The sequence below is a fragment of the Anomaloglossus baeobatrachus genome, chromosome 1 (assembly GCF_048569485.1).
Source record: "Anomaloglossus baeobatrachus isolate aAnoBae1 chromosome 1, aAnoBae1.hap1, whole genome shotgun sequence".
NCBI lineage: Eukaryota > Metazoa > Chordata > Amphibia > Anura > Aromobatidae > Anomaloglossus > Anomaloglossus baeobatrachus.
Genome location: NC_134353.1, coordinates 581742601 through 581755226, shown reverse-complemented (window position 1 = coordinate 581755226; position 12626 = coordinate 581742601). Strand labels below are relative to the sequence as shown.

Below are 12626 nucleotides of genomic sequence, written 5' to 3'. Positions count from 1 at the left end.
CACTTCATGTGACTCAGGGAACGTCGTAGACTATGTTTTGAGGGGAAAATTTAACCACGCGCTTTACAGTTATTCGCCAAAAAAGCTTCTTCCATTAAAGTCAATGTAGCTAGAAGCTACAGGACATTAATAGGAGCTCTGGTTGGTTGCTATAGGCGACAAAGGACTTTCTTAGTATAAGAAGCTTCTGTGTGAGGTAATATGATTTTGGTGGAGATGCGGATAGATAGAGAGACAGACAGAGAATGAGAGACAGACAGAGACAGACAGAGAGAGATAGACAGATGCAGACAGAGAGAGAGAGGAAGACAGAAAGAGAGACAGACAGACAGATGGAGAGATGGATAGAGCGAGACAGACAGATGCAGACACACAGGGAGAGAGACAGACAGACTGTTAGAGAGACAGACAGAAAGACGGATAGATAGAGAGAGACAGATGAAGACAGGGAGAGACAGACAGAGATACGGATAGATAGAGAGACAGACAGAGAGAGAGAGGAAGACAGGGTGAGAGACAGACGGATAGAGACAGACAGAGATGGATAGAGAGAGAGACAGATGAAGACAGGGAGAGAGACAGACAGAGAGACGGATAGATAGAGAGAGACAGATGCAGACAGACCGGGAGAGAGACGGACGAAGAGAGAGACAGACAGAGACGGCTTGAGAGAGACAGACACAGAGAGAGAGTGGGAGAGAGAAATTTAGTTACTATCCCGGGCATCGCCGGGTACTACAGCTAGTACAGTATATCAGTCCTCTTGTATGACTGTCCTTATCCACCCTTTATATCAATGGTGACTGATAAAAAAATATCCAAGGGCACCATTATCTTTAAAGTATAATTGTCGTTTTAATTTTTATTTAATAAATCAATAGTACACATGAAAATAAGCAACTTTGTAATATAACTTATCAGGCAAATCTGCTTTTCTTCTCCTAGATTGACGTTTCTCTCTTTATTCATGTATAAAATCTGTTTTTAGTGACTATATATTCTCCCATTACTAAGATAGGAGATGAAAGATGGTGCTTTTAACATTCAATGAACAGGGGAGGAACTAAAGGCAGACACAGACCTTCTGCAGAAAGTTCACTTTAAATGACAGAGTCTATGATTGATTGGAGGTGGGAGGAGCTATAGGCAAAGGGAGGGGCTAGAGGCACAGCTCTGCCCCTCCTCACTCTTCTATCTACATAGAATCTCATCAACACCAACTGCCATCTCCTATCTCAGTAATGGGAAAGTCTTCACTGATACAGATTTTACCTCAGTATTGAGAATGTTCATAATGACTGATCAATTCTGGCAGAGGAAGAAGCAGATTTGTCTGATAAGATATTCTACAAAGTTACTTATTTTCACATGTACTATTGATTTGTTAAATAAAAATTAAAACGCTTACAATTTAACCAAGTGGTAGAAAATGTTCTTACAATATTTATTTCATTTAGTTTGAACCACTACAGATCTTAAAAAAATATAATAGAAGTGTTAGGCTATGTGCGCAATAGAAATGAACTTTTTCTTCAGGAAAATCTGGACCCTCTGAAAGAATCCCGCACCTGCGATAAAAAAAAGCAACGAAATCCGCATGCGGTTTTGCCGCAATTTGGTGCGGTTTGCCGCGGTTTTTCCACAGGTTGGTCCCTGCAAATTTTTACCATTATCTATGGCAAAAACCACAGGTACCTGCGGAAAAAAGTGACATGCTCATTAATTTCGCAGCGGAAATTCCACGGGTAAATCCGCGGGTATAAAAAAACAGTGTGTGCACAGCATTTTTTTATACCCATAGGTTTTGCTGGGGATTGACTGCAGCAATATTAGACACATTATCTGCAGCAAATCCGCAGCGTGCGCACATAGCCTGAAGGAGCAAATACTGCATTAGTCTATTGTACCATATGACACTACAAAGGCATGATAGCGAAAACAGTAATACAAATACACTAGTACATACAGTATATCACAAAAGTGAGTACACCCTCACATTTTTGAAAATATTTTATTATATCTTTCCATAGGACAACAGAGAAGATATTTTATATAATGCAGTTGTATAGCTTGTGTAACAGTGTAAACTAAATAGCTCAACCTACAACCATTAATGTCTAAACCACTGGCAGCAAAAGTGAGTACACCCTTAAATAAAAATGGAGAAATTGTCCCGATTTAGCCATTTTTTCTCCTCAATGTCATGTCACTCATTAGTGTTAAAAGGTCTCAGATGTGAATGTGTTACGTTTGATGTCATCGCTCCACACTCTCTGATACTAGTCACTGGAAGTTCAACATGGCACTCTAAAACTGAGCTGCAGCATGGTGGCCAAGACCATTCAGCAATTTAACAAAACTGTCATATGCAGAGGCTGTCTTTTCAAAATAGACGTATTAGTGCTGCCATAATTGCTGCAGAGGCTAAAGGGGTCCGCCTGTCAGTGCTCGGACCATACGGCGCACAATGCATCAAATTGGTGTACAAGGCTGCCGCCTCAGAAGGAAACCTCTTCTAAAGATGATGCACAAGAAAGCCTGCCAACAGTTTGCTTTTGACAAGCAGAATAAGGACATTGATTACTGGAACAACGTCTTGTGGTCTGATGAGATCAAGAAATACTTATTTGGCTCAGATGGTGTCAAGTGGAGTCTGGCAGCAACCAAGTGAGCAGTACAAAGACAAGTGTGTCTTGCCTACAGTCAAGAATAGTGGTGGGAGTGTCATGGTTTGGGGCTACATGAGTGTTGTCTGGTGCAAAAAATTGTTAGCCATAATATATATATCACACTTAGGGGAGCCACTCAGTGGGGCCCCCTAGGGTAAGAGCCTACTCCATGAATTATGTGCAAACGGAGAAGAAGGGAGATAAGGCAACACTTGAATTTAGAAAAGTACATTTTATTGATTAAAAACAATTATTAATATTGTACTACAAATACAAGTCATGGGATACGTCTAACATGTATGTGAGAATGCAGGGATGGTCATGTGGGAGCGATCACTTGCCTCACAAAGCCAGCCAATGGTTGTAAAGGGGAAAAGTTTAATGTGCCACCATATTCATGAAAGATGTAATGGTAAAAAGTTGCAGTGGAGTGACAACCCCATAGAAAGGGGGGGGAAATCAGAAATGTTATAGTTTCTGCATGCAGGCAAAATACAACAATATAATACACCCCAGGGGTTCACTGCAACAGCAAAAATCAGGAGATATGACCCAGACACTGTGCAGACCCACAGGCAAGGATGAAGGTAACCAGTAATTCACAGCATAAGTATGCATATAAGTTACCCAAGCCTGGGGTGCTGCACAAGCAGAGAAAATCAACTAATATGCCACCATGTTCATAAAGGATGTAATGGTAAAAGGTTGCAGTGGAGTGACAACCCACATGGAAAAGGGGTGGAAAACGGGAAAACACAGGAGTATTCTAGTTTCTGTATGCAGGCAGAGTACAACAATGTAATACACCCCAGGGATTCACTGCAGCGGCAACAAATAAGGGATGTGACCCAGACAGTGAGGAGCTACAGTTTTTTGAGGGAACTATGAATGCCAACATGTACTGTGATGTATTGAAGCAGAGCATGATCTCCCTGCTTCAGAAACTGGGCGGCAGGGTAGTATTCCACCTTGCTAAAGAAACTGAGGCTAAAATTTCTGGACAGGCCAAGTATGTCTCCAGACCTAAACCCTATTGAGCAACTGTGGTGCATCATAAAACGCAAGGTCTCTAACATCCATCAGCTCCATGATGTTGCCATGGTGGAGTAGAAGAGGATTCCAGTGGCTTTTGTGAAGCTGTAGTGAAATGCATGCCCAAGGGAGATAAGGCAGTTCTTGAAAATAATGGTGGTCATACAAAATATTGACACTTACGGGCACAATTTGGCCATTTTCACTTGGGGTGTACTCACTTTGTTGCCAGCGGTTTAGATATTAATGGATGTGCGTTGAGTTATTTAGAAGGCACACCAAATTTACACTCTTATACAAGCTGTTCACTGACTACATTACATTGTATCAAAGTGTCATGTCCTATTGTCCTATGAAAAGATATAATAAAGTAGTTACAGAAATGTGATATAGTGCATACTAATACATCTTGATTTTGTTTCTTTGAATACCACAACTCATTATATGGTAACCTGAAAACAACATTTATTTCCACACCTAACTTGTCATAATATTTTCACCCTGCGTGATTTAGCAATTGGTAGTAATTTGCTTGGCATTTGCCCTTGTTGTGTACCCAACCACACAGGGTGATCTCCTGCGCAGCAGGCCAAAGTACATTTAGGTGGAATATTTTTGCACTTGGGTTAATGACCCTACAGAGTGTATTCTTGTTTTTGATCCGTGTGACTTTCACTATTTGCTTAACATTAACAACACTAATGCTGAACTTTGTATCTAAGAGCACATTGTATTTTCTTGTAGGTGGCTATGGGTTATACATAATTTCAATCTATTAAAGGGTTAAGTTATTCTAAATAAAAAAAAAAAAATAGCGAAGTAACTGCATATAGGTTAAAAATCTCCCACTGTTTTGTGTATACAGTTGCTATGCAGACCCATGTGTCTCCATGGTTACAAACTACAGATAAGTCTGCAAGAAATAAATGACAGATGTGTAATGAGTGTGTCCCGCTCTTGGGAGACCTCTGGCGAGTCTGGGACAAGGAGGTCACAACGCCTTATTGTTTGCAGGTCTACAGTTTGTATTTCAGTGAATCTACTTTTTCTTAGTAAGGGTTAAGGACTCTTTCCTATCTGGCTATTCTTTGTAGCCTTAATTTCAGGTGCAGCTCTTTTGTGATCACTAGAAAAAGTCATGCATCTAAATATGTTCATAGATTTTCAGTCTATGATGTCCACTTCGAAAGGAGCTTATCTCTGGAAGAAGCTGAGGAGTCGTGACTAGTGCAGCTGTGGTATTTAGCTGCATTGGAGGAGCTTGGAGTGTTTTTTTTCCTTTTTGTGTTCCTTACCTTGTGTTGTATTATTGCAGTGGTGAGACTAGTGTTGTAGCCAGCCTTCTCACTAGCCAGGCTGAGTTCAGTGCAAGCGAGGGCCTAAGCACATGACAGCAACGGGAGGGCGAAGCACCCATATAGGGATCTTAGGGAGCAAAGGGTACAGACTCAGGTGAGTTGCATGGTGTCCCCTCTCCTTATCGCTAGGGCCTTCCTTCTATACCATTCCCGTTGTTAACCCTTGTGTTGCACTGCACGCTGAGCGTCTGTACGCTCTGGTGTGGCAGGATGTGAGGGTGTATGACAACTACAACTGGTTTAATTAGAATACAGCAGTAGTAGTAGATTTTAATTGCGATAATTTGTAAAAGTGTTTTAACTTTTTTGATGTAATGAAGCAATAACATACTGTCTAAAGTATAAATGCCCATTAGGCTACGCTTACGTGTGCTCTATTATGGCCAGTAAAATGACACACACCATGACGGAGCTTTTCACAAGCCGCTGTTCGTGTCGTGTAATGTAACAGATCTAACTCTGACATTACTTTTGTTTTTCTGTTTCTATAGCAGAGCTGAACAATTAAAATATGGTGTGAACTAAGCCTTATGTTTTCCCAACTGTTGCAATAGCAACATTCAGTTTAAACATTGCCTGTGGTTATATTTTATTTTGGGATAGAGAATTAAGAAAGAAAGCAGTTTTTCCCTGCTGTCCATTGCTGTTTTTTTGTTCTGTATTATTTTTTCTGAGAAGCGGATGAAAGGATGGAGAGGAAGCGATGGGATTTTTCATGGTTCCCTGTTGTGTGTAAACAAGTTATTTTCTCCTCAAGGACTTCTTTGTTACATATAGTCTGCATCGTATTCATACATTCTGTTCTGCACACATCTGAAGGAATTGTTCATGTAGAAAGATTATTTACCAACCTCTTTCTGCTCATAAGACATATACGTTTCCATTAGCCCTATAGATTTTCAAACAGGGTCACAAGCAGGGCTGTGGAGTCGGTAAGCCAAACCTTCGACTATGACTCTTCAATTTCCCTTACTCCGACTCCACGACTCCGACTCCACAGCCCTGGTCACAAGATCCCTGTTTATTGGGGACTCCATTAGAGGGAATCCCAGGAAAAAGCAACTTATTGAAAGGACAACCACTACTTAGACAACCCCTTCTAAAATATTGTATTCTTCATTGTAAACTATGAATAACACTTGCCTCCCGCATCAGCACCATCCCAGCGATGTTGTAGCCAGGTCTCCAAGCACTCGCATAACGTTGCTCTGCCATGTAAGCACTGCAGCCAATCAACGGCCTCTAATGGGCTGCTTCATTCACACTCTCCTCAGGCGCAAAGCAGACATCCAAGGGAATTCTGAGAACTGTAGTCCATTAACTGCCACAGATTGGCTGCAGCACTCACATAGCAGAGTAGTCATTGGGCACTGGGAGACCCGAAGCCAGGATCTCTGGAATGGTGTTAATGGTGAGTATCTGAAAAAAATACCCTGGAGACAGGGGGAGATAGAAAGAGACAAACGCGGCGCCAATCTGAGTGTAGTGGTTTTTATATATATATATATATATATATATATATATATATAAAAAACATATTTTTCACCGGCTTAGAAGACGCACCCCAAAGTTAGACATAAAATTAAAAAAAAAGAAAAATGGGGTCCGTCTTATAATCCGGTGTTCTCTTACCGGAGGGGGGAAGCAGTGGTGGTGAAGCGGGGTCACAGGAGGCAGAGGTTGTGCTGACAGGCATGGCAGGTCAGTGGCAGCGCGGTCCATGGTGGCAGGTGGCGTCCGGGGTGGCAGGAGCCGGGGGACCCGTGGTGGCAGGAGCCGCGGGGCCCGTGGTGGTGGCGGCAGTGGCGTCGGCGGGTGAGTCATGCAGCAGGCCGGTGCAGTGAGTGTACCAGTGTCCGCGGTCCCGGTTCAAATAATGGCGCCTGCGCAGATGGAGCTCTCATCCAAGGGCTCCGCACGCGATGACTCCCGGGGGAGCGCGTGCGCAGATGGAGCTCTCATTCAAGAGCTCCATCTGCGCACGCGCCCGCTGCCATCATTTGAAACTGGGACCGCGGACAAACTGGGTAACTTGCTGCACAGCCGCCCACCCCGCACGCACTGAGTGGCAGCCAGCAGGCTGCCCGCCCACCCTGCGTGAAAGTGGCCGGGTACCTGTGCTTTTTCTCTCAATTATACCTGAAGAAGGCTGAAGGATAAAACATCCGAGCAGAAACCGAGCCGTTGTATAATTAACCATATTTTGATGTACAAATAAAATATCTCTTTACTTATTTGTATATTGGTCCAGTCATATGACCAAAAATCATCCAATATGTTCAACCATTGGTAGCAGGAGCGCCGCAAGACTGGTAATTGCCTTTGGAATGGTGAGTATCTGTTATTTTTATTTAACAATCGAGAGTACGGTATTAAGAAAGGTGATATCCTAGTAGTGGACAATTCATTCAAGGTTTAGGTTGGCTGTTATTAGTCTACTGTAATATTCTTGATTATGAAATCATTAAAGAGGGGTATTTGATTCTTCTGAAGCCTGGGATGTGGTTTCACTAGAGATTGGCAAACCCGCAGATGTTTGGGTTCATCGGGTCCAGCCGGACTTAAAGCCAGTTCAGGACCGGACCTGAACCCGAAAATGAGCCCAGATGCCGAACCCCATATAAGACTATGTGGACCTGAACATGTGTGTTGTAAAATGGTGCTAGTAAGGGCTAGGGGGCTGCAAAGGTGGAGAATTATACTTAATGAGTCAACCGTGCGGATGTCACAATACTTCCAGATCCGCTCAAAAAATGCACTGAAACGGTTTTGATGCTTTTTTTTTTGCCAGGAGATGCAGATTTGGTGCAGAAATGTCTTCACCCAAATACTCAATGTGCACACATTGCTTAATCCAGTAATCCAACATTGAGTTCAATGAGTTCACCTAAGGTCAGCTCACCTCAGGTCACACCTGGGGTACCGCGGGAACCCCAGCTGTGACCTCAGGTGAAGTCATTGAACTCCATGCCAGATTACCGGATTAGGCAATGTGTGCACATTGAGTATTTGGATGCAGATATTTCTGCACCAAATCTGCAACTCCTGGCAAAAAAACGCACCAAAATCATGTGCTTAGATGTTGTTTTGGTGCTTTTTTTTCTAGGAGATACAGATTTGGTACAGAAGTGTCTGCCCCCAAATACGCAATGTACACATTGCCTAATCTGGTAATTCAGTAGCTTCACATGAATGAGGGGAGGTCATTGAAGTCACCTCAGGTCAGTTCACCTGTGGTCACAGCTGAGGTACCGTAGGAACTGCTGGCTGTGACGTCAGCTGAACTTAGTGAAGTCACCGCTCACAGCTGCAACTCAGTTAGGCTATGTGCGCACTAGAAATGTGAATTTTCTCAAGAAAATTTCTTGAGAAACTTCTGGGAGTGAAAGATTTCCGGACCTCCGGAAAAAAATCTGCACCAAATCCGCATGCGGATTTGCCGCGGATTAGCCGCGAATTTGCCGCGATTTTCCCGCGGGTGGTTCCCTGCGGATTTTGCAGGCTGTACTGCCGAAATCCGCAGGGTACCTGCGGAAAAGAATTGACATGCTCATTTTCTCAAGAAATTTTCTCGAGAAATTCTTCTCAAGGAAATTTCTTGAGAAAAATCCGCACAGTGCGCACAGCTAATTTTTTTTCTCATAGAATTTGCTGGGAAATGTCTGCACAAAGATTGCAGACATTTCTCAAGAAATTTCCGCGGTAAATCCGCAGGTAAATCCGCGGGTAAAACGCACTAGTGTGCACAGAGCCTTAGTGTGTCAGCGTGTTTCAGAGGCCACAGTGAGAGGTCACATTTTCTAATGTGGCCACATACTGCAAGCTTAGGATGTAGCAGAGCTGGAATAGTCGTAGGACTACGTCTGACCTGCAGGGTGTTAATAAATTAGAGAAAGAGTGGGGTTTTTTTTTGTTTTTTTAAATAAAGGATTTTTCTGTGTTTTGTGTTTATTTCTTTTTACTTACAGGGTTAATAATGGGGGTCTCATAGACCCCTCCCCATTATTTACCTGGTGCTTGATAGCAGTTGTGATTATTTTTTTTTCTTTTGTCAATTCACAGCTGTCATTAACCTCTTATATAATCTGATTACCACTTCACCAGGTCAATTGGAATGAGATGGGTAAAGTGCCGGAATTGTCACATCTAATGGTGGGACACTCCTGCGTATCTGCATACTGCTATTTTTAGGTGGGGGGTTCAATAACCATGGGCCTATCTAGTTTGAAAATACCAGCCCCCAGCTATCTGCTTTATCTTGGCTGGGTACCAAAAATGGAGGGGACTGCACCCTGCTTTTTTTTAAATTATTTATTTAAATAATGAAAAAACGCTGCGTGGGGTCTCTCGTATTTTGATACATGGCCAATTGAGGCGCATAGTGGGGGCTGCAGCCTATAGCTCTCTGCTTTATCTGTGCTGAGTATCTAAATCCGGGGGATCCTACGTCATTTTTTCAAATATTTATTTTTCTACTCCACAACCAATCACAGACGCCGGAACACTGGCAGTCTGAACCAATCAAAGACAGTGTCACAAAGGGCAGGGAAGCACTGAATATGCATAAGGGTTAATACGTGATCCTGGAAATAGTGGTAAGTAGAGTTCTTTCTGCTTTAATCTGTAATTTGCTTCTTTTTAACTTCTTTTTTCATTTTTATCCGACCAAACTTGAAAAGTAACAGACTTCCCTGAGAAGTCCATGTTCGGGGTCCGTTCATGGACATTAGGTGTCCAGTAGACCCCGGACTTTACAGTTCGGGGTCACCCATCACTAGTTATCACCATAGCTCTAATTCATTTTACAGTTTTCACGAGAATTCTGTGGTAAAGCTGTTTGAAATGTCACATAATTTAGACACAACGTTCAGTTTTTTTGCCAGTCCAGCGCCATCAGCTTTCTGGAAAGTGGGTGGGGCTTTGTGGGGAGGGGGTGTGGTCTAGCACAGCCAGCAAATTCATAATTATGCTACGAAAGTGTCGGAAATTACAACAGAAATGTTCTCCATTCTATGGCTGTAGTACTTTTGGTTTTTTTTTGCGGTGGCAAAGGACAGAAAGGTGCACCAAATTCATTAGGGGGGTGGAGGTTACTCCAGCTCACCCCTTTATAAAGACTGACGTGAAGAACGTGATGAATCCAGCTCCATACCTTTCCAACTTTACTGTATAATAAATTCAACATTCAGTTGATGAATCATGACTGATGAGTTACATAGCAGTTCTGCATAAAATTGAGAAAGGTTACATTTTTATTTCATAGATGTCATTTTTCATTTTAAATACACTGCACAAAACGGAACCATGGGCTAAATAGAGGATGAAGTGATAGCATTGTGCGTCTGACACTGACATCTTTGTGTGGGAGTGGAAGTCTCAGTGCTATTATGCTCGGATGCTGATTACGGGGGATTACCAGAGTTCTAGCATGCCTTGAACTTTGCCTTGGTTGGCAAGAAAGTAAGCCTTCACTCCATGACTAAATGCTATGCAGCCAAAAGCTGTGCTTCCAGGATGGGAGAAAGCTATGAAAATAAAACCTGCTGACGTTACATCACTGGACGTGCATGGGGTATACTGTAATCTAATATCCTTTCATTCCAAGCAGTCATTCATCCTTATGTTGTACTGTATAGCATTCCTTCTATGTATCTATACTTCATTGTTTATTATTTATCTATTAATAGTCACGGATACCCCCTAGAAATAGAACCCTATAGTGAAAATGATAATGGGGCCAAAGTGTTTGAAGCCACTTATTCTTCATCTACAGAGGACAGATAGTTTGGACCATCTGCTTCTGCTTATCTGTAGGCAAGAAGGATGCAATGACCACTGGACCAGCTTCCGCTACAATTGCCAGCATTATAATAATTATTATTATTATTATAGCGCCATTTATTCCATGGCGCCTTACAAGTGAGAGCGGGTATACGTACAACAATCATTAACAGTACAAGATAGACTGGTATAGGAGGAGAGAGGACCCTGCCCGCGAGGGCTCACAGTCTACAGGGAATGGGTGATGGATGGTACAATAGGTGAGGACAGAGCTGGTTGCGCAGTGGTGTACTGGACTGAGGGTTATTGTAGGTTGTAGGCTTGTTGGAAGAGGTGGGTTTTGAGGTTCCTCTTGAAGCTTTCCACGGTAGAGGAGAGGGAGGTATTATAATCATGTATTCTATCAAACAGACCATGTGTATTAGGGCCAAACTGAGCTGGCGTCTTATTCAGAGGCCTCTTAGCTGCTGAAGGGGCTATCTTTGGGTTTTGTACATCCCATGTCTTCATTTAATTTTAAACCGCATGAATGAATATTAAATATTTGCTTGAAGCAAAGTAGCTAAGCAATAAAGGAAAACAGGAATAGTAAGAATTCATTAATGTTGCACACATTGCAACAGGAATGAGTAAGCTAGCAAACTGACTTCTGAACCTAGTTAAGGCACTTTAAAGTCATTTTAACTCTTTGTGCTTTAATGCTGGCTGTTTCACTGAGTATTGGAGATGCAGGGAGGACCAGGATACCCTGTTTTGTACCTGAATTTAGCTGAGTGTAGTGCAGCATCCTTAATGAGAACCTGTCACCAGATTTGGTTCCTATAAGTGGCGGAAAATGCTGTATATAAGAGCCCAGGCCGCTGTGTAGAATGTAAAAATCACTTTATAATACTTACCTAAACTGTTGCTGCTGTGGAGTTGGGTCATGGGCATCTCTGTTCTCAGGTACCGGCACCTCCTCTTTTGGCCTTCTTTGTCGTCCTTCTTCTGAGGCCAGGGTTCATGATGCGTCCTACGTGATCCACACTCGCCGGCATTGACGTCCTGCGCAGGCGCACTTTGATCTGCCCTGAGCAGATCAAAGTATTGTAGTGCGCCTGCGCGGGACCGGTGAGTGTGTATGACGTAGGACGCGTCATGCACGCAGGCTTCAGAAGGAGGACAAAGGTGGCCGAAAGAGCAGACTTTGTTTTACCTAAATCAGTGACCAGAGTAACATCTGACAAAAAGATCTAAAAACATGGAAGCAGCAAACTAAAATCCAATATTTGTGTCAGTCTTAAAACCTGACTGTATGATGATGATGTTATAATTTTCTCATGTTGGAGATGTTTCTAAGCCCCACCTTTTTTTCTTTTCATATCAAAGGAGAATGTCATTTTGTAGCTCATGACTTCCTAGGTTGGGTTCAGTTTAAAGGGAATCGGTCATGTTTTTGCCACCTACTCTGAGAGCAGCATAACAAAGGGGCAGAGATCCTGATTCCAGCGATGTGTTACTTACTGGGCTGTTTAGTGTAGTTTTGGTAAAATCACTGATTACTCAGCAGTAGATTATCATTACAGGACTAATTACCAAGCTGCCAGGTAGTCCTGCATATTCATAAGCTCTGTATAACTGCTAGATCTGCAGCAGAGAAAACATTGTATCCAAATGACAGCAAACAGTAAGTGACACATCGCTGGAATCAGGGTCTCTGTCACTACCCTATGCTGATCTCAGATGGGGAACAACAACCTGGTGACAGATTCCCTTTAATGTGCACATGCATGTGTGTTACCTTCAG

General features: G+C 42.7%; 1 protein-coding gene across 3 annotated transcripts in view; it reads left to right on the top strand.

Annotated features, from left to right (window-relative positions):
• DOCK8 (dedicator of cytokinesis 8) overlaps positions 1-12626 on the top strand; it is a 360169-nt gene that overhangs the window by 193189 nt on the left and 154354 nt on the right. The gene's annotated exons all lie outside the window — the stretch shown is intronic.